Source organism: Nomascus leucogenys, chromosome 3 (genome assembly GCF_006542625.1).
Source record: "Nomascus leucogenys isolate Asia chromosome 3, Asia_NLE_v1, whole genome shotgun sequence".
Classification (NCBI taxonomy): domain Eukaryota; kingdom Metazoa; phylum Chordata; class Mammalia; order Primates; family Hylobatidae; genus Nomascus; species Nomascus leucogenys.
Genome location: NC_044383.1, coordinates 151,637,928 through 151,662,364, shown reverse-complemented (window position 1 = coordinate 151,662,364; position 24,437 = coordinate 151,637,928). Strand labels below are relative to the sequence as shown.

At 42.9% G+C, this 24,437-nt stretch overlaps 1 protein-coding gene and 1 pseudogene across 4 annotated transcripts in view; both read left to right on the top strand.

Annotated features, from left to right (window-relative positions):
- Positions 1 to 24,437, top strand: part of PDE10A (phosphodiesterase 10A) — a 662,241-nt gene that overhangs the window by 37,357 nt on the left and 600,447 nt on the right. The window lies entirely within an intron of this gene.
- On the top strand, positions 6,860 to 10,574 carry LOC105739562 (annotated as a pseudogene). Its single transcript, XR_004029411.1, has one exon. The product of XR_004029411.1 is annotated as a putative transcriptional regulator encoded by LINC00473 (transcript).

Genomic DNA, 24,437 nt, shown 5'->3' with positions numbered 1-24,437 from the left:
CAGGATACATTCAATTTTATTTTAGACATTTGAAATATATAAAAGAAATAGGCCATATTTTCAAGTCAATCTGACTTCATCTTCTAAGGGAGATAACCTAACAATGGTAAAGCAATCAGCTTAATCAGGACAAAGCAAAAACAAGAGGCTGGACTAAACACATGCAAAATAATAATTATTTTTAAAAGATGCCTCTTATATCAATATTCTTGTTCCTCCTCATGCTTTAGCTCTTATTATAATTAAATAAAATTTTAGTTTTTTATTTTCTCATTTTTCCCCCAGGGGTCATTTTACTTCCTATCATCAACAAAAATAGCCAGAATGATATTGAAACTCATGTGATAACTACAGATGATCATTTTATTCATCTTTGGATGTGTTCATTTTTCCATTTTTTGGTGAATTTCTGGACACTGATGATAAACCATGACAGAATACTTTTATGTACTATGCCTCCTCCTAAACATTTTTCAGACACCTCATTATGTAACCTGCAGCTCATAATGAATGCATAACATGTATATGATATTAATAGAGTTCTTCTAAAGAGATCTCCTACGTTTTTATTTTCAAGTAGTTCTTCATGTGGGGGACGGTCAATGGGAGATGGCACTCCATAAGGTCTGCGGTGGTCTACCCAGTCATCATCCAACGTGTTGCACAAGTTTGTGTTGCTGTTTGAGCCATGCTGCCGACCCCTTCCAGGGCTTCTGCCATGGGCACCTCCTCCAGCCCGTGCACTAAGACTCAAGAGAGTTGAAGAACGAGGAAATCGTAATAACAAGCATTCTGAATTGCATCATACTGTGTACTAGGTGGGTTTAAAAGATAACTCATCTCAAATGGGTTAGCGTGACCAATATGGCTTAATCATGATGTTTAACTGATTTCGTCTTGCCATGGAGCCTATATTCCCATTGATGGTGGAAGAAAAAATAACATTTTTCTTAGTTAAAGGTAACAACCTTTTCTGGACTGAAACTATTTCTTTTTGAAAAATCAAGTTTCTGAATCCATCACCTCAAAACTCAGTTATTTACTAGGGCCATTTCCTGTTTGCTCCTTCTTCCAAAGTATGTGTCCGGTGGCAAGACAGATGCGATGGCTTCCTGGAGTCAGGACCAGGGACCACACATAATCGAGGCTGTCACGTTCTGTTGCACGTACCTGACCTCATGTGGTGGCATAGCTTCTCTCACCAGGACTCTGGGCCAAGGCCTCGGTTCTCCCTGTACCTACTGCTGTGGGGCCAGCTTAGTCACTCCCCTAGGCATGGCCAAGGTGGAAGTCCCCTCTGTAGCTTGCTTTGTCCCACCTTGGCATTCATGTAGGATTCAAGCAAGTCCCTCACCTGGCCCCTGGCTTAGACTGTCCACCCACAGCAATCTTGGCTCTGAAATCACCTTGTTTCTCACCTTGGTGGTTCCTTGATGGGCCTCAGCTCTCAGCTACCTTTGTCAGCAGGAGTATTCGGGAACTTCTGTTGCTGGAAACACAGGAGAGCATTCTGCCTGAAGGCCACACTGCCATTTCTCCTTTGAGGTAGAACATCACCTTGGTGCAGAGCACTCCATGAGGTCTCCTCCCAGAGCCTTCCCGGTGGGAGGTAGGTGCAAGCGCCTCTGCTCTCTGACTGAGTTCTGCCTCCATCCCCGCCACACCCACTACTGAGAGGTGGAACCTCTTCCCCAGGAAGGGAGAATCAAGAACTCTTTCTCCTGGCGGTGTACTCTTCTCTTGTTCTCTGTTGACAGAGCTTTATACTTTCTTTGCCTGATGGTGGGAACTTTTTCTACCTATCCTGAGGTCTCTCCACGTGCGCTTGATAATAAAAATCTTGGTTCAGGTCTCAAGGTCTTATTTTGGTCTTACTTTTATTAAGTGGAAGAAGACTTTGTAATTTAGATATCTCTTGTCTATTGACAGACACACACACACAGACTCTCTCTTTCTCTCTCTCTCTCTCTCTCTCTCTCTCTCTCTATATATATATATATATATATATATATGATTCTTTGCATCAGAAAAGTCCATTGTCAAGATTCAGGTCGAATTCTGATTTGGCAAAGTTTTCTCCTAGTCCCTGTAATTTACATATAATATTCTGAAAATAAAGTAGAAACTTATGCCTTTCCAGTCTGTTTGATAGGACATTACCTAATGCTGCCCTTCCAAAAGGCCGTACTTAATTGGTGAGATGGATAATTCCAGGTCGGGGGTAAGTGATGTCTTGCTGTGTCAGGAAGCAAGGAAGCTGTCAAAAACTAATACGATTGTGCAAAGAGAAGCCCCTTCCCATTGGCTAAAAGTATGACAATTTCGACATCAAAAGTAGCAGTGGTTATAGCGTATTAATGCACATTGAATCAATAAAAATACATGAGTCCAAAATGAAACTCAAAAAGCAAAAGCTAGGAAAATACGTTTATGCCACAACTTGGGATGACTACTAAACCAACTCATTACATTAAGAATTTGACACTGAAGGGCAATAATTATTTACCTTCTCTTTCCAATATGAACTGCACTGGGGATAATGAGACAGCTGAGTTGATGAGAGAAAGCTCTATTTTAAAAGAAAAAAAGGCCATCAATAATATAGAATAAATGATAGAATTAGAAAAATCAACATTAGATACGTAGTTAATGCAGATCTAGACATTGATCTAAGGGAGAAAAAGTAGCTGTACAACGGAAGGATTATATGTTCCATCTCTTAACCCACAGTCAACTTTAGCATCAGCAATGGCCGGTCAACCAGGCTTTATGTACACAGCATCACTTAAGATGTAATCTAATCCCAAGTGTCTAATTTGAATTTATAAACCTTTAGATCTGACTCTCAGCTTACAGGAAATATGGGAGACAGAGGAAAAGACAAAATGACTCCATGAGAAAATACCCAGACACGCTTCCAGAAGATGAAATATGGTCTTCATCAATGACTGCATGTCATTGATAAAGAAGCTGTGGTAGATTAGGAGCAACTTAAGGAAGGCAACAAGGTACAACAAATGGCCCTTGACTGGATCCTGAATGGTTAAGCCAGCTAAAGAAAATGTTTGGAGCAAACGAGTAAATTTGAACATGGACTAGGTATTATATAAGATGAAGATTCATTGAAATGGAAACCTAGAGTTTATTAACTGAAAAAAAAGGTTATAAAATTATACGTAAAAAATAATTTCATTTTAGGTATGCATATGTATATATAGATAGAAAATATCTGAATTATATTCAATAATGTGTTTACTGCACTAATTTCCAGATGGTAGAGACATGGTATTTTACTTATTAAATTTCTGATCATATGAAGGTCATGTAGTAAGGCCTGAATGATATATTTATTAGTTTTTTTAAATGCCCAGGTAGTTTTATGTATTTATTATGTGCAACATGATGTTTTGAAATATATATACATTGTGGAATGGCTAAATCAAGCTAATTAACATGCATAACTGCACAGAGTTGTCATTTTGTAGTGAGAACACTTAAAATCTACTCTCTTAGCATTTTTTAAGAAGACAATATATTCTTTTTTTTTTTTTTTTGAGATGGATTCTTGCTCTGTCACCCCAGGCTGGAGTGCAGTGGCACGATGTCAGCTCACTACAAGCTCTGCCTCCCAGGTTCACGCCATTCTCCTGCCTCAGCCACCCTAGTAGCTAGGACTACAGGCGCGTGCCAGCACACCCGGCTAATGTTTATTATTTTTAGTAGAGAGGGAGTTTCACTGTGTTAGCCGAGATGGTCTCGATCTCCTGACCTCTTGATCCACCCGCCTCAGTCTCCCAAAGTGCTGGGATTACAGGCGTGAGCCACTGAGCCTGGCCGACAATGTATTCTTATTAACTATAGTCACCACGTTTTGCAATAGCTCTCTTTAGCTTATTCCTTCTGTCTCATTGAACCTTCCTAACCTGTGACCAATGTAGGGGAAAAGCTGTATGACATTGGTCTAGGCAATGATTTTTTTTGGTTATGACCCCAAAAGCACAGGCAACAAAAGCAAAAATAGACAAATGGGATTACTTCAAACTAAAAAGCTTCTGCACAGCAAAGGAAACAACCAACTAAACGACATTATGGCTACATGGCATTTTTACAGTTGCTAAAATGCAATCACACACATTTCCCCACTTGCTTTAATTATCTATGAAGTAGACAGAGCGAGCATTATTGTACCTGTTTGCCATATGTATATAGAGAACTAGATGGCTTAGTGACTCTATTAGTTATCTATTGCTCCATAGCAAATGTCTTAGTCTAGTCAGGCTGCTATAGTCAAATACTATAAACAACAGAAACCTATTTCTCAGAGTCCTGCAGGCTGGGAAGTCCAAGATCAAGGTGCTGGCAGTTTCTCTTCCTGGTTTGTAGATGGCACCTCCCTACTGTGTTTTCACATGGTGGAATGGGCAAACAAGCTCAATGGGGTTTCTTTTATAAGGCCACCAATCTTATTCATGAAGGCTATACCCTTGTGACCTAATCACCCCCCAAAAGACCCCACCTCCTAATACTATCACCTTGGAGTTTAAGATTTAAGCATATAAATTGGGGTGGGGGGACACAAGGACGAAGACCATAGCAACAAATTACCCCAAAATTTACTGGCTTACACAAACAAGCATATATTGTTTCTCATAGTTTCTGAGGGTTAGGAAGTCAAGAGTGGCTTAGCTGTGTGGCTGTGTCTCAGAGTCTCTTACGAGATTCCAGTCCAGACGCTGGCTGTAGTTACATCATACGAAGTTTTACTGGCACTGGAGGAACTGCTTCTAAGGTGGCTCATGGCACATGGCTGTTGTCAGGAGACCCACACAATGTGGAGGCTAGCCCTCCCCAAAGCAGGTGGCCCAAGGAGCAAACAAGCAACCAAGTCAGAAGCTGCAATGTCTTTAGAGCCTGGTCTCAAAGTGACACACTCTCACTTCTACTGTGTTCTGTTGGTCACACAGACCAAACGCCTTGTGCAACATGAAGGGTGTGAACACCAGGAAATGGGGGTCACAGGGGCCAACATGAGTTGGCTCCCACACCCAAGGTCACTGCCACACTCAAGGTCATACCAGCTGGCAAAACTAGAAAGTGAAGCCGTGTCTTCTGAGCACAGAAGATTTTCACTTCACACAGACTTTTCATAAAAGGACCGTGTCCTCTTTAAGTATAGAAGATTTTTTTTCAAAAATTTTCTTTGCACAGTGACATCTTTACTGCAGTATTTATATGACATCACTAAACACAGAGTTGGGAATCCAACCAGCTCTTTCAAGCAAGAGTATGTGAATGTGAGTGGGCCCCAGCATACCACAGGCAGTTAGTTCTGCTCTAATGTAATGTATGTATTTCTACATTAAAAACTGTAGGGCTTATGGGAAAATGGGGTTAGAGACACAACATTCAAAAACTTTATTAGTGACAAATAGTAAAAGGTGAGGAACCGAATAAAAATGGTAGCACACGTAGTTATACATTTCAACTCATTAAGAAATCCTTAAATACTGCAGTAAAGACGTCACTTTGAAAAGATCACCTTGAAAAGATCACCTTGAGAAAGACCTGAAGTTTGCTTGTAGAAGTGAGTGTCCCATGTCTGGGGGCCTACCATGTCCACCTCCCTGTCTGCAAGAGGAAGGGAACCAAAGAGTTCCCAAGAGAAAAAGAACAGAAAACCAGAGGAAAAATACAAAATAGCTGAGATTCAAGAGGGCAAATTAAAGAGAAGGTGATATGGTTTGGCTGTGTCCCCACCCAAGTCTCATTTTGAATAATCCCCATGTGTCCTGGGAGGGAGCCAGTGGGAGGTAATTTAATTATGGAGGTGGTTACCTTCATGCTGTTCTCCCACTAGTGAGTGAGTTCTCATGAGATCTGATGGTTTTAAGAGGGGATTTCCCCCCTTTTTGTTCAGCACTTATTCTTGCTGCTGCCATGTGAAGAAGGAAGCATTTGCTTCCCCTTTCACCATGATTGTAAGTTTCCTGAGGCTTCCCCAACCATGCAGAACTGTGAGTCAATTAAACCTATTTCCTTTATAAATTACCCAGTCTTGGGTATGTCTTTATTAGCAGTGTGAGAACAGACTAATACAGAAGGGAAGGCACAGAGCTATGCAGCCAGTTGGTGGCAGGAAGGGCTGTAGCTCATGTTGTTTTGAACTGCTGGTAGGAGTATGTGATGGATAATTTTAGGTGTCATCTTGACTGGGTTAGGTGGTGCCCAGATTGCTGGAAAATTACTATTTCTGGGTGGGTCTGTGAGGATGTTTCCAGAAGAGATTAGCATTTGAATTTAAACACTGAGTAAAGAAGATCCTTCTTCACCAACATGGCAGGCGTTACCTGACTCACTGAAGTCTCTAATAGACTGAAAAGGTGGAGGAAGGGTGAATTTGAGTGAATTATCTTTGTATGATCTGAGACATTCATCTTCTCCAGCCCTGAAACACCAGGTTCTCTAGGTTTTCAGACCTTTGGACTCTGTACTTATGCCAGTGGCTTCCCAGGTTCTCAGGCCTTTGACCTCAGACTTAAGAGTTTTACACCACCAACTCTCTGGTTCTCAGGCCTTTGGACTCAGACTGAGTTACAGCATCAGTTCTCCAGTGTGTAGGCAACAGATCATGGGACTTGCTAGCCTCTGTAATTGCATGAGCCATTCCCATCATAAATATCATGTTCAATAGATCTATATACTCCTTTCTTTCTTCTTTCTTTCTTTCTTTCATTCTTTCGTTCTTTCTTTACTTTCTTTCTTTTTCTTTCTTTCTTTTTCTTTCCTTCTCCTTCCTTCCTTCCTTCCTTCCTTCCTTCCTTCCTTCCTTCCTTCCTTCCTTCCTTCCTTCTTTCCTCTCTCTCTCTCCTCTCTTGCCTCCCCTGCCCCACTGCCCCATTTCCCTTCCTCTTTCTGGGTTCTGTTTCTCCCCAGGCTTCTGGAGCACCCTGACTCACACAAGAGTTATCTAAAATCCTACAGAGAGTTGAGATAGCAGGTGTGAGTGGGTGTGGCTCCTTGTCCTGATGAAATGCATGTGTGTGAGATCCATCCTTCCTACTGCATTCACCTGGCTTCTGAGCAACAAAATGGTGCCTGAGCAAACCGACATTGACATGACACTCAAATTGTTCCCTAATTTACCAATCACAGTGGAACAAATCCTCATTTTCAGAGGAAATGTTCTAGCAGAATGGGCTGTAGTTACACCCTGGAATTGGCAAACACCATAAACCAGGGCTTTCCTCCTGGGGGGCCTTGTCGTAAATACCTACCAGCACACTGTGGAGGTTAAAGCAATTTATGTAGGTTGGTATATAATAGTGCCTAATAAATGATCAGAATTAGCAGTACTTTTCCCAAGAAGAGGTCCAGTGGGATTTGCATGGAACAAGCTGAAACTGGGAGCAGACAAAGCAAGGGGAGGTGAGCAGGGGCCTGAGAGCGGGGGCAGAGCAGGGGCAGAGCAGCGAGCCCCAGCAGGCACACATGGCAGGGCCCACTGTCCACAGTGGGTGGCAGCAAGCACAGGTGGGCACACACCGAACACATCTCCCTCGACAGCCTCCTCCTGTGGGTGCAAAAAGGCACTAAAGATGATGCGTCACAAATTATTAACATCCTTAGTAACGATCTTCAAGGCAGAAACAAAACAGGGAACAATAACAAGCTTCAGGGAGTCTTTATTTTGTGAAGGGGTGTGTGTGTGTGTGTCTATGTGTGCGCATATATATATTTATATATATATATACATACATATATAAAATCATAAACTGGCATTTTTAATTCCCCTGCTACCCCAGCACACATATGATATACTACGGCTTGGCTGTTGGCAGCCCTAGCCGGAATATTTAATAAATGAGGCAGTAATGGACATTTATTGAAAAAAGTTTTTATGAGAAAACCCCAAATGTGCACGTTTTGAAGGTGCTTGCCAATCATGCCTGAGGGGCAGAGTCACATCCAGGAATCACTGTCCAGATGACATCGTGAGATGATGGCTATGTGGATAGGAACAATGACTGAAGCCAGGTGCATCCCAGGTGGCTTCTGCCCCTGAAGTGCCCAGGGAAGACCTTGGTGATGGGGAATCTTTGGGTCTGCTCTTAAAGAAATGGTGAAATGGCAGGAGATGGGGGATGGCTCTGCAGGTGAAAGGTGGTGCATTAGGCCATTCTTCCATTGCTATAAAGAAACACTTGAGACTGGGAAATTTATAAAGAAAAGAGGTTTAATTGACTCACAACTCTGCATGCTGTACAGGAAGCATGGTGCTGGCATCTGTTCAGTTTTTAGGGAGGCCTCAGGAAGCTTACAGTCATGGCAGAAGGCAAAGGGAGAGCAGGCACATCACATGGCAAAAGCAGGAGCAAGACAGAGTCAGGGAGGGAGGTGCTACACACTTTTAAGTGACCAAATCTCGTGAGAATTCTATCAGGAAGATAGCACCAAGCCATGAGGGATCCACCTCCATGATCCCAACATCCCCCACCGGGCCCCACCTCCAACACTGCAGATTAAAATTCAACATGAGATTTGGGTGGGGACGAATATCCAAATGATGTCAGGTGGGCTCTGTGGGAAGGCCAAGAGGCAGGGAGTGTTTTCAAATGACTGGAGTCTGTCTGGTTTAGACAGAGAGTTCATGGAGGGAGTCTCTCCACCTCTTTAAGACAAGGCCCTAACAGCCACAGAAACAGATTTGTATTGATTTCAGAAAGGCCCGAGTCAATTTTTTCTCTTCGGATGTAGTATTAATGAATTGCTAAGTACTCCCATCTGCCAGCCATCGTTCTAAGTATTTTACTGGTATTATCTGGTTTAATCCTTTCAACAACCCTATGGGGTGTGTAAATGTTACTGTACCCCATTTATTCAAGGAAATGGAACCTAGAAGTATCAATAACTTGCCTAAGGTCAGAGTACCAAGTGTGAGATGAGGGCGCATATCCCGGACAGACTTCAGAGTCTGAGCTCTTATCTCTCTGTATTGCCTCCCCTACTGCGCTCTACACCAAGAAGTGTTGAAGTGTGCGTGCAGCAGTCCTGAAGTTGTTGGTGGGTTGTGTTTCTTCTAAAGGCACTATGGAGATGAAACAATTTAAGTTCTATCAGTGTTTTTCATAGAAACACGGCTACTATAGCACCAAAAGTTGGAGAAAATTACCTTTATTTCTGGATTTCATCAGTGATAAAGGCTGCTGCATTGTGCATATCATTGGTTCATTTCGCACAACTAATCACATTTCACTTTATTCAAGACCTTTTAAAAATGGAACTGTCGGCTGTGGTTGGATGGCGCAGGCAGGCGCCCTGGAGAGGCACCCTGGAGAGGGAGGCACAGGACAGAACGCTCCCAGGAAAGAGGAAGCACCCCCAGAAAGGAGCGCTCTATGGGCTCCAGGCAGCCGAGGAAACGCGAACGTGAGCACCGTGATTGCACTCCCACGTGCACCAACGCTGCCAGTGTGAACAGAAGCGGAGACCGCAGAGTGCCAGGCTGCGCCGGGAGATGCATCACGATGAAAAACTGCGCCCGAGCACGGCGGGAACTTTCCGAGAGGGCATGTTGTTTCCAGGCGGTTCCACCTTCTAATATGAAACAGTGTTGGGTGATTTTCCTTGATACTACTTTATGCTCGGCCTGGTTGTTGGCAAGTAGCTGCCCGTGTCTGTATGAGCCCTTGATTAGTTTCCACTGCATGTGTTTTAACACAGTGCTCCTTTTTTCCACGTTTATTTGAGCCAACCCTGTCTGCAAAGATCCAGTTTAATACAAATTTGAGTCTACGTGCTATAGCCTGGAAATGTACTAAAGACACTATAACATATTGCTGAAAGAATCTTTATTCTGAATTCAAAGCAGACACCTAGTAAAAAATTCTGGAATAATAAAACAAGCAAGGCTCATGTGCTCAGTTTTGGGGACGCTCCAATTTAAAGGCTTAGTCATTGTCACGGTGTAAGGTTTACCCATTGCCCCCATCACACAGATGTGGGATTATTGAGAGCTGAGAGCCTTATGACCTCTTCTGCTGCCCAAGAACTTGGGGTGGGTGGTAACTGGAGAAATCAAAGTGATCAGCTGCAAAGAATGCTTCCATTGCTGGAGCTTGGTTGTGCGGGATTCTCCACGGAGGTCTTAAGGCAGAGACAAAAACAAGGACTTTGGGAGGCTCCAGTGAGTAGCCAAAAGGGTTTGGAGTCAGGCAGCCTCAGGTTACAAATCCAGTCCTGCAGGCTAGGAGTTGTGTAAGCTTAAAAAAGTGACTGCACTTCTAGGAACATCATTTCCTTACCTGCACCTCCTTTTGACGGGTTTTCTGAGGACAATGCAATCCACACCCTGTGTCGAACACTTTTCTAATTAATGATGTGCAGACACTGTTTATTTTACAGGAATAAAAATGTCAGAAGAACCCAAGTCATATTCATTTAAAGCAGGGTGACAAGTACACCAAAATCTGAAAAATCATCACTAAAGAACTTGTCCATGTAACCAAAAACCATTGAAATAAAAGTAAACTATTGAAACGAAATTTAAAAAGAATAAAATGTAAAAGTCCAAAAAATTTATAGCAGTTCACCTGTTTCATTTCTTCCTTTATAAAATTGTATTTGGAAATTTGTTATATGTGTCTATGCAAACATTTTAAAAAATGTAAAAATGTGGAATTGCATAATGCTGCTTACTGATTTACAGATATAAATGCATCTACATAGACTTGCACACACGCAGGTACCCCTCGCCCTATACAATTTCACCATCTGCACTTGCTATCTGAATGCAAGAACAAGAGGTTTTGGAGAGAAAAGGATACTTGTTAACATGTATGTGTACATAGCTTTTGGGTTATGGTTTGTCTTACAAAAGAAGGATATTATACATATTTCCTGTATCTTGGATTAATCAATAGCACTTCCTAGAAATCTCACTGAGTCAACTGGTATATTCTAATTAATTCTTTGTGCTGGCTGCATAATATTCTGTGGTGTAGAGGTGTAGCAACACCATATTTTATTCAGCCATTCTCCTATTGATGGGCACTTATGTTATTTTCAGTTTTTTGATGCTATAAACAGTGCTGCAAAAAATATTGTTGCCCATATGTCCAATTTACTAAAGATTTTATTTCTCCAAATAGAATTTTATTTCTAGTCTCCAAATAGAATTTTATTATCTCCAATTTCATTTAACCTGCCCTTCCACACACATATTGAGGTCATCAACCTGATTATATGTAGTGTGTGTGTGTGTGTGTGTGTGTGTGTGTGTGTGTTGTTTCGTTTTTGTTTTTGTTTTAGTTTTGATGTTGTTGGTCACTGGACTCCTCACTACAGGACTTCTTTAAATCGATTTCTTGAGTAAGCACTTGAAAAGTGCCCAGGGCGCAGTGTTTGAGAAGACATCAGCCAGGGCCCCCTCACTGAAGGAAGCCCTGAGTGGGTTTTCTGGGGTTCACATGGGGACCTGACTTGAATCCCAAGGATAAGGGCCCCGTTGTCCAGTGAGCACAGGGGCCCTTGGCACCCTCAGCTGAAACTCATCCAAGATTAGTAACATTCCAGCCAAATTCTTGTTTTATTGCATGATTTCATTTAAAAATTGCATGTATAACATGGATAGGCTATAAACAGAATGAAAACAACAAGAGATATGAGTGGATGTTGCCTTTATTCTAGTTGGAGACAACCATATTTACACAACTTATTCAGAGACGCTCACAGTTGTCAATGGACTCCATGCTACGGCTTTGTGAAGCAGTGTTTGCTTCGGGTGACAGAGCTGCTCTGGTTGCCCACAAGCTGCTCTGTTGGTGAACTGTTTCACAAGGTTGTTTTTCCTTGAGTTACTGCTGTGTTCACAGTTGTGCTTCGAGAATGCCAAAGCTCATTGCTCTGTTTGCAAAGCTGTTTGGCTTGTTGGGGAGGGTAAAATGCAATATATTTAGACTTTTGATATTGACAGTCCAGCTTTTGGCTTCTGAAGTCTTTGTAGAGGAAAGGAAGTGGGAGAGATTTTCAGAAGACCCTCCTGTGATGTGGGGTCTGTGCGGATATCTGGATTTTTGTTGACATTTATTATCAGGCTTCATACAGGAGGAACTGGTTTGCAGAGCCCTGAATTTAGGCTTTGACAGGTAAGAATCTCTGAAATGAACAAGACTAGTTTGGTTAGCATTTATTAGAAGGTCAGTTAGTAGGTCCTTAATTGCCTCCTGTTTATAGAACTGGATAGTGTCTGTGTGTGTTTTGTGTTTAATTGTGATTTGCTGCTCTCGACAGGTTTTGTGAAACTGACAACAGCTCTTTCTCAGCCTGTTTTTCTCTAGTGGCCAAAATGTTCACTGTTAATTTATTCTGTTTACTCTTCATTCATTCAACAAATATTTATTCAGTCCTACTATGTGCCAAGCACTGTCTAGCCTATAAAGATGTCAAGACATGTACCAACTCTTTCAATAAATATTTCTAAGTTGTAAAAATATTCAGTGATATAAAAATAAGAAAGGTTCTATTAAGAACAGGTTGCTTTTTTAAATATGTAAGTTTATGTTGGATGCAATATGAAACTGAATTCCAATGCAAAGTTGTTTTAAGAGAATGTGAAAATCTCACCATTCACTGACTTAGGAGAAAAGTTACTCTGAGAATTAATAGAAGCTAAATAGAAGAAGATAGTTAAAATCTGTAGAATAGCTAATGTCTTCTTGTCTTGTACTTTGGGGGAAAAAAAGTAAACAAAAGTCTTATTAAGTTTCAAGTAGGTGCCACCTGAACCCTTCCATATTCAGGATTAGACAAGTGGCAATGGCACGTGGAGCTTGCTGGCCAGGCCCAGTGGATTACAGGGCTTGGCTTTCCTCCAGCCCTCAAGGAGTGTCTAAGACCTCTGGGATGCTACATAGGATGCAGGCAGAACTGCCTGTTTGGGGGCAAAAAAATTGTCATGGTCACCACTGAACTACATAGAGGAAGAACTTAGTCTCAGCGCAAGCAAACGGTCTTCCAAAATTTGTACAAACAAGTTCCCAACAATATAAGCTGCATTTAACCCTAAGCAAACCATCCTCACAGCAAAGGTCTTATTCCACTTGCACATTCCTTCCAAAGCACAAATGCCCTTTCTCAGTTCAACCATGAAAGGACTGATGGGAGATGATCTTAGAAGAGTGGCGATGATTCACACTATTGGGTTAAAAAGAGAGAATATTGGGGAAAAGTGAGGCTCCCCAGTAAGTCTCTACTCATTCTCCATCATTGTTGGCTGCCCTTCATTTGCCAATATGGTCAAATCTTGCTCCTACATTAACATTTAAGAATCACCATCTTCCTGGGTTGTAATCACCTCTCTCTCCTTTCTTTTCACAGGCAAAATTCTCCTTGTCTCCCATTGTTTGCATTCATTCCCATTCCCACCACCCTGCCTGGCAGCTCCCCCCACCACACAATAGACACAGCCAGTGGCAGGGACACAGCTGTCTTCTGGTGCCAGATCTGGCTAACACATGGGTGTAGCATTTGACCTTCATGACCCTCTGTTCTTTCTTCTTCTTCCTTCTCAAAAATATTTCTTGGATTCCTTGAAAACATTTTCTCCTGTTGTCTTTCTCCCTCTCTGCATTCATTATCTTGCTTTATTTCTGCCGATCTTAAATGAGGGTGATATCCACATCCTTTCCTATCTGTTACTGCTTACTCCACATTCTCTCCATGGTTCATCACATTCCTCCCTCTGGCATCAGTAAAATGGATTTCATATCTCCAGCTCAGACGTCACCAGTTCTGCATGAATACATCAGAGGCTCTGTGTACAAGGACTGCTCAAAACTGAACATGTTACCTCCTATTTCTGATTCCTGCTCTTCCCCACTCCCTGACCCATCTGCTTCTTTCCCTCATTATTAAAGTTATTACCATCATCCAACTTTGATGAGTTTAAAATCTGGAATCCACCCAGAATTCTTCCTTACATGCATCACCTATATCCAAATGACAATGGTCTTAGTTTGTTTTGTGCTGCTGTAACAAAATATCATAGACGTGGTGATTTATCAACAATAGAAATTATTTGGCTCACAGTTCTGGAGGCTGAGAAGTCCAAGAGTGAGGGGCTATGTCTTGTGAGAACCTTCTTGCTGTGTCATCCCACGGTGGAAGGCATCACATAGCAAGAGCACAAAAGAGACAACAAGAGGGCAAAATTCATCCTTTTTCTCAGGACCCCCTTCCAAAATCACTAACACACCCCTGATATAGTGGCATTAATCTATTCATAAGGGCAGAGCCCTCATGACCTAATAACCTCTTAAAGATTCTGCCTGTCAACACTGTTGCATTGGGATTTAAGTTTCCAGCACATGAACCCTACGTTTGTTCTCCCAGTGAAAGTTCTCTCAAACATATCCCCTCTCCTCCATTCCTGCTATCCTTGCCTTAATTTTAGTCCAGAATCATTTCTTGCCTGGGATTTTGCCCACAATCTCTCTCTTCCTTAGAAATCTGTCCTCCTCTCTACTTTCAAAATGTTTTTGAATTCAAATTTGATCCTGTCTTTCCCCTGGTTAAATCCTTTAGTGGCTTACCACTTGCTATAAGACAAAGTCAAAGTCCTCTGTGCCCTTCGTCATCTAGTGCCATCTCCTGTGCACAGACTTCCAGTTCTTTGATTATCTCTGTGCCTTTGCACACACATTTTCTTCCTTGGAATCACTTTGTCCTACTTCTATTTTTCTTTCCTACACTATTTAGAGTCTTCTCATTCTTCAAAGAACCCAAAGATGGCCTCCTTTATAAGGTTTTCCACAGCTCTCTCTTGCTGATAGAGTTTGTTGTGCCTTTTCCTATGCAACTTCCTATGTATCTGGTGGGCCCTTTCCATACTGTATTACACTTGCTGGTTTACAAATCTATATCCAGCACTAGACTGTGAACTTCTTGGGGGAAGGAACTACGTCTGATAACTACATTCTTTGTAACTTCGTGGAAGCAGTGCCTAACACTTAGGAATCTTTTTGAGCCCCAAATTTGCTATTTTTCACACGCTTGGATATGTGTTCTTCGCATTAATAGTGGAAATGATAGTGCCATTCCTGCCGACCTTACAGTTGACAGTTGACACTAAATGTGAGACTAAATGTGCCAATGTGTATGAAAGTGTTTCTCACACTTACATTTCTATCCAAAAGCAAGATATTATTAGTAGTAGTGTCATCCAATGTGGTGTAAACCACATTGGGAGCCCATCCATGGCATTGCAGAGAGTGGTGGGGTGGAACAAAAGCCACAGATGAAAATTTTGCCATCCTAAGAACTGGATAAGTATCTGGGAAAGCAGGATACTGGGTAGAGTATGCTTTCTTTGCTTTCGGTTAAGTCTTCGTTTCAGTGACCCCTTGTTTATGGTAGTTTAGAGGTGCCTGCAGTAAAGCAAGATATGATAAATGCAAAATTAGTTTTTTTAATGGGGCTGAGGAAAATAAAGATTATAGAGAAAGATGGATCCAGAGGTTTTTTTCTTTTTGTCACTAGTTTGAAAATTGATGGTGGTGTAGACAAGTTGAAGGATGAAGCCAAAATTTCAGGCAAAATATCAGATTCAAACTCAAGGCAATGACTATTCTATATTTGCCATTTTGGTGCAGCTAAAGATCTCTGAGGAGTAATGTGATGACAGATCTTCAAAAGAGGTGATTGAGGCTGAGTGCAGTAGCTCACACCTGTAATCCCAGCACTTTGGGAGGCCAAGGTGGGCGGATCACTTGAGGTCAGGAGCTCAAGATCAGGCTGGCCAACATGGTAAAACCCCTTCTCCACTAAAAATACAAAAAAAAAAAAAAAAAAAGATCAGCCAGGCATGGTGGTGCATGCCTGTAATCCCAGCTACTCGAGAGGCTGAGGCAGGAGAATTGCTTGAACCTGGGAAGCAGAGGTTGCAGTGAGCTGAGATGGCGCCACTACACTCAGCCTGGGCGTCGCAGTGAGACTCCGTCCAAAAAAAAAAAAGGGAATTGATGTTTCAAAATGAAAAATTGCAAACTGGAGCTATGCTTTTGTCCCAGAATTTATGTTCACAAACCCCTATTGCTGTGCTGTGCCTGTGGTTGGCCCCAAGGTGCCCATCAAAGCAGCTGTTTTGGTTCTGACCTGCTCCCAGCTACACTTGGAAGGCAGCCTGAGATGTCTCCCTCTATGTTTCGTTATTCCGGAATGTTGTGTTACATTTTTGTTGTGTATAATTTTTTTTCCTACACAAATGCTAGCCTAAAAATCCTGTACCAAAAGATCTGTATATTCTACGAAACTTGCGCTGTAAAAACCCAGAAGCATTCTGCTGACAATTCTTTAACCAGGGAGAGATTCCTCAGGGGGAATGCCTTTCATTATGTATATTTGAAAATGAATTTTCAGGTCTCTGCTTCCCATGTGAATTAATATAAATTTATGTAAAAAATGAGAAGCAATGCTTTTTTAATTTTTTCCTTAGAAGTGGGCATATATTTTTTAGGGCATAATATAAAAGATCGACTGGCTTGAGCTCGTTTGTCCTCCGCAAGTCTAAAATGAGAAAAACTAGAATTCCCTGGTAATATCCACATTTATTAATGAATGGATGTGTGCTATACTAGCTACCAGGCAAGGTGCTTAAAAAGAGAAGTAGGTTTTAGTTTCTCTCTCCTGTGGGTCTGTCAAGCTTTTCTCAGCCAATTCTCTTCCCTCTCTGGAAACTGTGACGTTTTACCTTCTCCTCCTTGCCTGGTGCCCGCTGAAAACACAGGGACTGTTTCGGATCTTCTCATGTCTAGACACTCCGTAAAGCCATTTTTCCTTCATCTGCTGCCCAACCACACAGGTAGAGGGGACTTTACCGCAAGACTTGCTGCCTCCTGTGTGCTCCCCGAGGAAGACTCCTAATGTCTTCAGATCCACAAACCTGGGGAGGGGTTTGTCATCTCCGGTAGCCTCCTCAGACCAGGAATCAGCCCAGGGCAGAGGCCTCTCTCAGGAGCCCACTGCTGCCTGGCTCTCTCCCTTCTCTTTGGTCCTGCCTCTTCCCCAGCCCTGGGTGAACTCTGCCTGGTCTCCTTGGAGGGGCTGTGGAGGGAAATGCCTGGAGTGGAGCAACCTGCCATCCACCTGCTCTTGCACCAACATCGAGTCTTTAAAGGCTATGCCCCATGGAAACTCAAAACCAGTTATCCCTCAAAAAGTTCAGCTCAGGCCGGGCACGGTGGCTCATGCCTGTAATCCCAGCACTTTGGGAGGCTGATGCAGGCAGATCACCTGAGATCAGGAGTTTGAGACCAGCCTGACCAACATGGTGAAACACTGTCTCTACTAAAAATACAAAAATTAGGCTGGGTGTGGTGGCTCATGCCTGTAATTTCAGAACTTTGGGAGGCTGAGGCAGGTGGATCACTTGAGGTCAGGAGCTCGAGACCAGCCTGACCAACATGGTGAAACCCTGTCTTTACTAAAAATACAAAAATTAGCTAGGCATGGTGGCACATGCCTGTAATCCCAGCTACTTGGGAGGCTGAGACCGGAAAATTGCTTGAACTCAGGAGGCAGAGGTTGCAGTGAGCTCTGATTGCACCATTGCACTCTAGCCTGGGCAATGAGAGCAAAACTTCATCTTGAAAAAAAAAATCTAGCTCTCACATGTCAAAAACTTTGGCTGTCCACACTATTATTCTGTTCCAACTTTTAAGAATGCAGATAAAAAATGTAACAAAGTTAAAAAGCCTTATTAACCTTAAGACTTGATGCTGGTGCCGTTCCTAGGCTGGTATTTCTCATGAGTCTCCACCAAAGACAGAGGGCAGGAAGATCTGGACTTCTTGGGCTTTGAGGACCACTTCAGTGGGCAGTATATCGTTCCCTGTGTGGAGCTGCATTTCCTGTGACCGGCACTAGCTTGATGGTTTCTGCTTTTGTGACTGTTCACCTGCACTTGCCAAGGCTGTGCTGTGCCTCCACTCACCTGCCTCGTGAGGGGACTCTAACCTTTCTGTCATCTACCACATGCCATTGATGAGAGCCACAGGGTGTGGCCTCCTGGTGGTCCAGCTCAACCTCTGTTCTCTCTCATTCCTGCTTCTCAACAACCTCCTGGAGCTTTTTCCTCTGGGTGTAGGAGGAGAGCCCCACACACTGGATCACAGCCACGCTTTGAAAGGAGGAGAAGTGACTGTTGGGGAGACAGCCCCTAGGAGACCTGGGTCTTTGTTTTATTTTGTTTCTTTACAATACAGCCATTTCATGTATAACCTTTTCCACATAGACCCTTGCCTTCTCCCAGAGGTATGAGACAAGGAATACAAATGTCAGCTGCGACTCTGGAAGGCTGCAAGGAACTGGTGCTGCCCATAGAAAAGCACTTCAAAACCTTAAACGCCAGCACTATTTCTCCCACCTTCTTTCATGTTCACATCTGCAAATAATGGGCACTCAATACAATTTTATGGCAAATCACAGAATTAGTTCTGCCTCGAATCCTTTGTGGAATGAAGTGTGAGTATAGGACAAGTGTGCAAACAAGCACAAACACTAGGGTCCATTCACTCTGGTGCAGTCCATGGCCCCTTTATTCCTTTTTGTCTTTCAATAAATATGTGTTGAACACCTATTATACACCAGTTACTATTGTAGACAGACGTGGTATCTATTCTTGTGAACAGACACTGAGGAGGTACATGAATAAATAGGATGTCAAATAATAATGAGTGCAGCCAAGGAACAGAGCAAGGGCTCATGAGTGCCAGTCAGAGCTTCTTCCCTAGCTAGGCTGGCAAGAAAGTCTCCTGAAGTGGTCGCACTTGAGCAGAGGCCTGAAGGATGGAAGGAGACCACCGTGGCAAAGTGGATGGAAGAGAAGATGAACCAATCATTTTCTACAATCAAGTCATATTTGAAATGCGCGAGGTCCCCATCTGATATTGCAGAGGTGCAGGGGCATGGGAAGGTTCCTAACAGGCATCACCAATGCTTCGTGCTGTCTCACCATATTTCACGGGGCTGGCTGGTTCTCCCTGCGGTTCCCTCAGTTTCATCAGCACCACGGTGGCTTCCCATATTCCAGGCTGCGCCAGGCTGAAATGCCAGTTCCTGATCCTGCAAAGAGCCATGGTGATGCTCCCTGTGTGTCAGTGAGCCGGGAACCTTCCCCGCGGCTCCAGCCCTCACAGCCTCGGCCCTCGTTAACATGGGCAATTAAAGTGCTCAGGATTTTTCACTTGAAATGTTCTGAATGCAAGTAAGTTGCTTTATGGAAGAATAGGAATCTGTTTCTTTCTGCCACTTCCTTCCATGCACAGCCAGCGTTTTCATCAGCAGCCTTTGGGCAAGGCGTGCGTGGCGTGGCTTATTGGAATGTTGATGAAGGCAGACCTTGAGTATCTTTTGAAGAAAACAAAACTTAAGGAAAAAGTCTGACTTGTGAAACTCGAGGCAACTCTGTGGACTGTGAATTCAGCAGGGAAACAACACATTGTTGATTTTCTCTCCTTATTTCTCTGTTTTCTCCTCTGATCCAGTTGGTCACGTCCACAGACCCAAAGAACACATGCAGAGGAAGGAAATTCAAGTGTTTCCTTCCTGTCTGCTGGGTGGCCACCCACACCCTCTCTCTTCTCTTGGGCCACTTGTCCCTAACTTCTTTTATTCATGAAGACCCCTGCTGGCATCCTTGGCAGCTCCATGGAGGTGAAAAGGGCTATGAATGCTCTTCCTCCTCATAACTCTCTAGGCTTCCTGGTGAACATGGAGAAGAAACCATTTTCTTCATTCATCAGTGGCTCAGGGATCCGTGAACCTTCTCACCTGCCGCCCTCACGCCTGCAGTGATGTTGCCTGGTCATTAGGGAGCACTCTTTTCCCACCTGCCACCTTCACACCTGGAGTTATATGTGCCTGGTCATTAGGGAGCACTCTCTTCCCACCTGCCACCCTCCCGCCTGCAGTGATGTTGCCTGGTCATTAGGGAGCACTCTCTTCCCACCTGCCACCCTCACACCTGGAGTTATATGTGCCTGGTCATTAGGGAGCACTCTCTTCCCACCTGCCACCCTCACACCTGGAGTTATATGTGCCTGGTCATTAGGGAGCACTCTCTTCCCACCTGCCGCCCTCACACCTGGAGTTATATGTGCCTGGTCATTAGGGAGCACACTCTTTCCACCTAGGCGACAGCAGCTCTGACCCAGCCCGGTGCTAGGTGATGGGCAACTGCAGTGCCCATGCCACAAGCTGGGTCAGATTTTCCTGTGCGGACGCGGTCGTGGGATGTTGCTAGGGACAGTGAAGTTGGCTCTGTTTATCCAAATATGGTAGGAATGGATCCTTCTGAGAAAATATGCTTTCGACTTCATGATTTTCCAGCAGCGCTGAAGGCGCTGCACACAAGGGGCTGCTAGCTGGGGCATGGGACACATAGGAGGTCGCGGCTTCCAGCCCCACACAGTGGTCACTCCAGGTCCCGTGGGCAGCCTGGCCCAACCTGAGTGGTTGTAATGTTTCTGACGGCCTTCACAGCAATGTTGTATCATTCCATCACATGTATGGAACGAGTCCAGAACGCCAGGGCAAGAGAAATAATATTCCCTGCCTAGGTATCCACTCTGCCTTTCTCAGCAGCAAACAAACACATCTGAGGAGAGAAAAAGCACAACCCCATGTTCGATCCTTCCCTGTGTCCAACCACCTCCCACACCATCCTCAGATCTGACCTGCATTCGAGGACTCCTGCGTGCTTTACAAGCATCTCGTTTTAGTTCTTTTGTTTTCTGCACCAACCACGTCATTCACAGTTTACTGAATGCCTGCCACATGTGAGGCTGTGGACTGAATTAATTTCTTGGTGAGTGCTATTGTGTGCCTGGCCATGAGTTTTGTCCTCCAAACAACCCTCTGTGCAGGAGGTCTCATTTTAGAGACGAGGAGTCAGAAGCTCCAAGAGGCTGATTGACTTGCCCAAGGACACACAGCTTCTGGGGGAAGAGCTCAGATGGAAAGGAGACCCACATGGCTCTAACATGCACCACGGTTTAGTTCTTTGTTTCTCATCCCAGCAAGACTGCACTGGAAACTTCTCAACCAAAGGATCCTGTCTCATTCTCATTCATTTCCCTGAGTACATTTCGGGGACACACAGTGGAGTCGGGGCTGAGCAATTGCTTGTTGAGAAAAAATTGCATTCTTCTCTGAGCTCCTAGAGCCCACCATAGGTCCCAGCACTCAGAAGGAGGCACTGAGTGATGTGTGCTGGGTTGAGAGGGGATGTGAGGGAGTCAGAAGTGCTCCAGACGTCAGCCACCAGCAGCCGGGATGTTGGCACCACCAGGTTTCAAATATGAAGACAGCTTTGCCTTTTATTTCCTGTAGAGTGGATGCTTTTCAGGAAATGTCTCCCTTTTGCTCTGCCATGGCCTTTTGAGAACACACTATTTTTTCATTCCAGACGAATAGCAAGGTTGGAGGACCAGATCAAGTCGAGCATGAGGGGCTGAGCAGCTCACACCACATGCCTGGCGGTTAAACAGTGGGTGTCTGAGCATGTGCTGAACTGAGGGCTCCCTGGGATCCTGGAGTGGGTCCAGCAGGTTGTGCAGAAACCACGTAGGACTGACTCTTCCCTCGGCCTCATGTGGGTTTCATGAACCCCCTTTTATTCTCATCCTCTGGTCAATCCGCTCACAGTGCAAATAAGAATGATTCTTATACAGGGTAACTTTAAGATCTCATCGCCAACTCCAGGGAATACCTCTAAACAGGTACCTTTGAGGACGCCCATGCAGGACCCATGTTTTCCCCCTTTTTACCTACTTCTGAGTGTGATGAAGCTAGGGCTTTAACATACTTACTTTAAATGTATATAGTGTATACATAGTATATATATAATTATATATAAATATTACATATAAATATTAAATATGTTTAATTACATATAAACAGTACATATGAAATTATATATAAAATAACATAATTTAAAAATATATATCATTCTCAGCCTGGCGTGGTGGCTCATGCCTGTAATCCCATCACTTTGGGAGGCAAGGGCAGGCAGATCACTTAAGGTTAGGAGTTCAAGACCAGCCTAGCCAATATGGTGAAACCCCATCTCTACTAAAAATATAAAAATTAGCCGGGCATGGTGGCACACACCTATAGTCCCAGATACTTGGGGGGCTTAGGCAGAATTGCTTGAACCCAAGAGGTGGAGGTTACAGTGAGCCGAGATGGTGCCACTGCACTCCAGCCTGGGCAACAGAGCGAGACTCCTCTGTCTCAGAAACAAACAAACAAAAAAGTATATATATATATATATATAAATATATATATATAATATAAATATATATAAATATATATATATAATATAAATATATATATATAAAATATAAATATATATATATAAAATATAAATATATATATAAAATATAAATATATATATATAAAATATAAATATATATATATCATTCTCATATTAATAATATTCATGAAAGAAAAATGAGAAAATACAGACATATAAGCAAGAGAAAATACAAGACTTCCCCAATTCTACCCACAGACCAACACATAAAATACCTTTGTGTATATTCTTCAAACTTTCTGCATAGTCATTTATACATTTATATTATTTCCATAAATAATGTTCAGTTGTTAAAAAACTGCCTTTTAAAAATCTTACTTTATTGTGATTATCTTTCCATATCAATAAAATAGTTTTATATGATCATTCTGATATATAATTGTAAATAATTTAACCAATCTGTTGTTGGCTTTTAGGCTGTTTCTAACAGCAGTGTAACTAATATCCTTATGGCTAAATCCTGATAGCCACACTTCACTATTTTCTCAGGATGAATTCCAGGTAGTTTAAGGGCTAGCATGTGCTTTTTTAAAATTATACTTTACTTTCTGGGGTACATGTGCAGGATGTGCAGGTTTGTTACTTGGGCCATGGTGGTTTGCTGCATGCAGCAACCTGTCATCTACCTCAGGTATTTCTCCTAATGCTATCCCTCCCCTAGCCCCCCACCCCCCAACAGGCCCCAGTGTGTGATGTTACCTTCCCTGTGTCCATGTGTATTCATTGTTCAACTCCCACTTATAAGTGAGAACATAGCATGTGTTTTTTAATGAATCTTAACATGCTTCCATAAGTTTGTTTCTATAGTAAGTAAACTCCAAGAAACCCCGCTCCCGCCCAGCCCAAGTCTTTTAAATGCAACTTCAAAATCTATAGAAATGCAACATATTTCCATTAGAAAACGACACTCTTTTTGAAGTAAAGTACAACATCTTCATTATAAAACAGAATTACCTTTGGTAGCTCTGAGGCTTAAAGATCTTTGCAGTGACCCATGAAGTCATCCAAGGATAGTGGAGCCCAGCCTGTCTGACACGTCTTTGATGCTGAGCATTGGGTGGGATTGGGTGGAAAGTCTGATTTTTCTCAGGTTGGATGCTGTGCTCTAATTGCCAGTGGCTGGAAGCCTGGCTTGTTTTTCTCTTCCTGTCATCCAGTGCAGGGACACACAGGGAGAGTGTGAACATAGGGTGTGTCCAATCTAACCGCTAGGGTTTCCAAATTAACTGTAAACTCTAAGTCTTTAAAGGTCAATCGAACATTTTGTTCTTTTGTTTGACTTTTCCATTTAAAATAGAACTTTTGCCTCTGAGAATTTAGACATGGACACAAATACTATGGAAAAAGCCAAAACAGGAGAGTTTTCTCAACATTAAAGGACACATACATATTTAGTTCTAGATTAATTGGCTAAAGGGTGTTTGTTGCCAGGAAAGAAGGGGTGGTTTACAGCTCCAAGCAAGGATGGATGGCTTCTTACTAGAACTGGCTTTATCAGTGAACATCTCAGGTCCTGCCTTGGCTTGGGGCCTCACCTGCAGAAGAAATCAAAGATGGCACCATCAGCCACTATTGCTGGTCCTTCATTCACCTCACCTTGCCAGGGTTGCTCCAGGCAGAAAACAGCTGGAAAACTGGGGTCCCAGAGAGAGAAACAAGTACACTGCATATTTTCTGTTGAATAAGATTTTTTAAACTTTTATTTTAAGAAAATTGAAGATTTTTATGCAACTGTAAAAAATAATACACAGCCTCATATACCCTTCATGCAGTTCCCCCCAATGGCAGCATCTTGTGTAACTAGTCTGATATGACAATCAACATATTGGCATTGATACAACCCATCCACCATATTCAGATTTCCCAAATGTTTCTTGCACTCATTTGTGTGTATTTAGTTCTATGTGGTTTTATCAGACGTGAAGCATTGTTTGACCACCACTGGCATAGTCAATATACAACACAATTCTATCACTAGTCTCCATCCTGCTGACCTCAAACAGCCACAGCCAATGCTTTTATCTCCCATCATGATCCTCTGACAACCACTAATCTGTTTTTTAGTTCT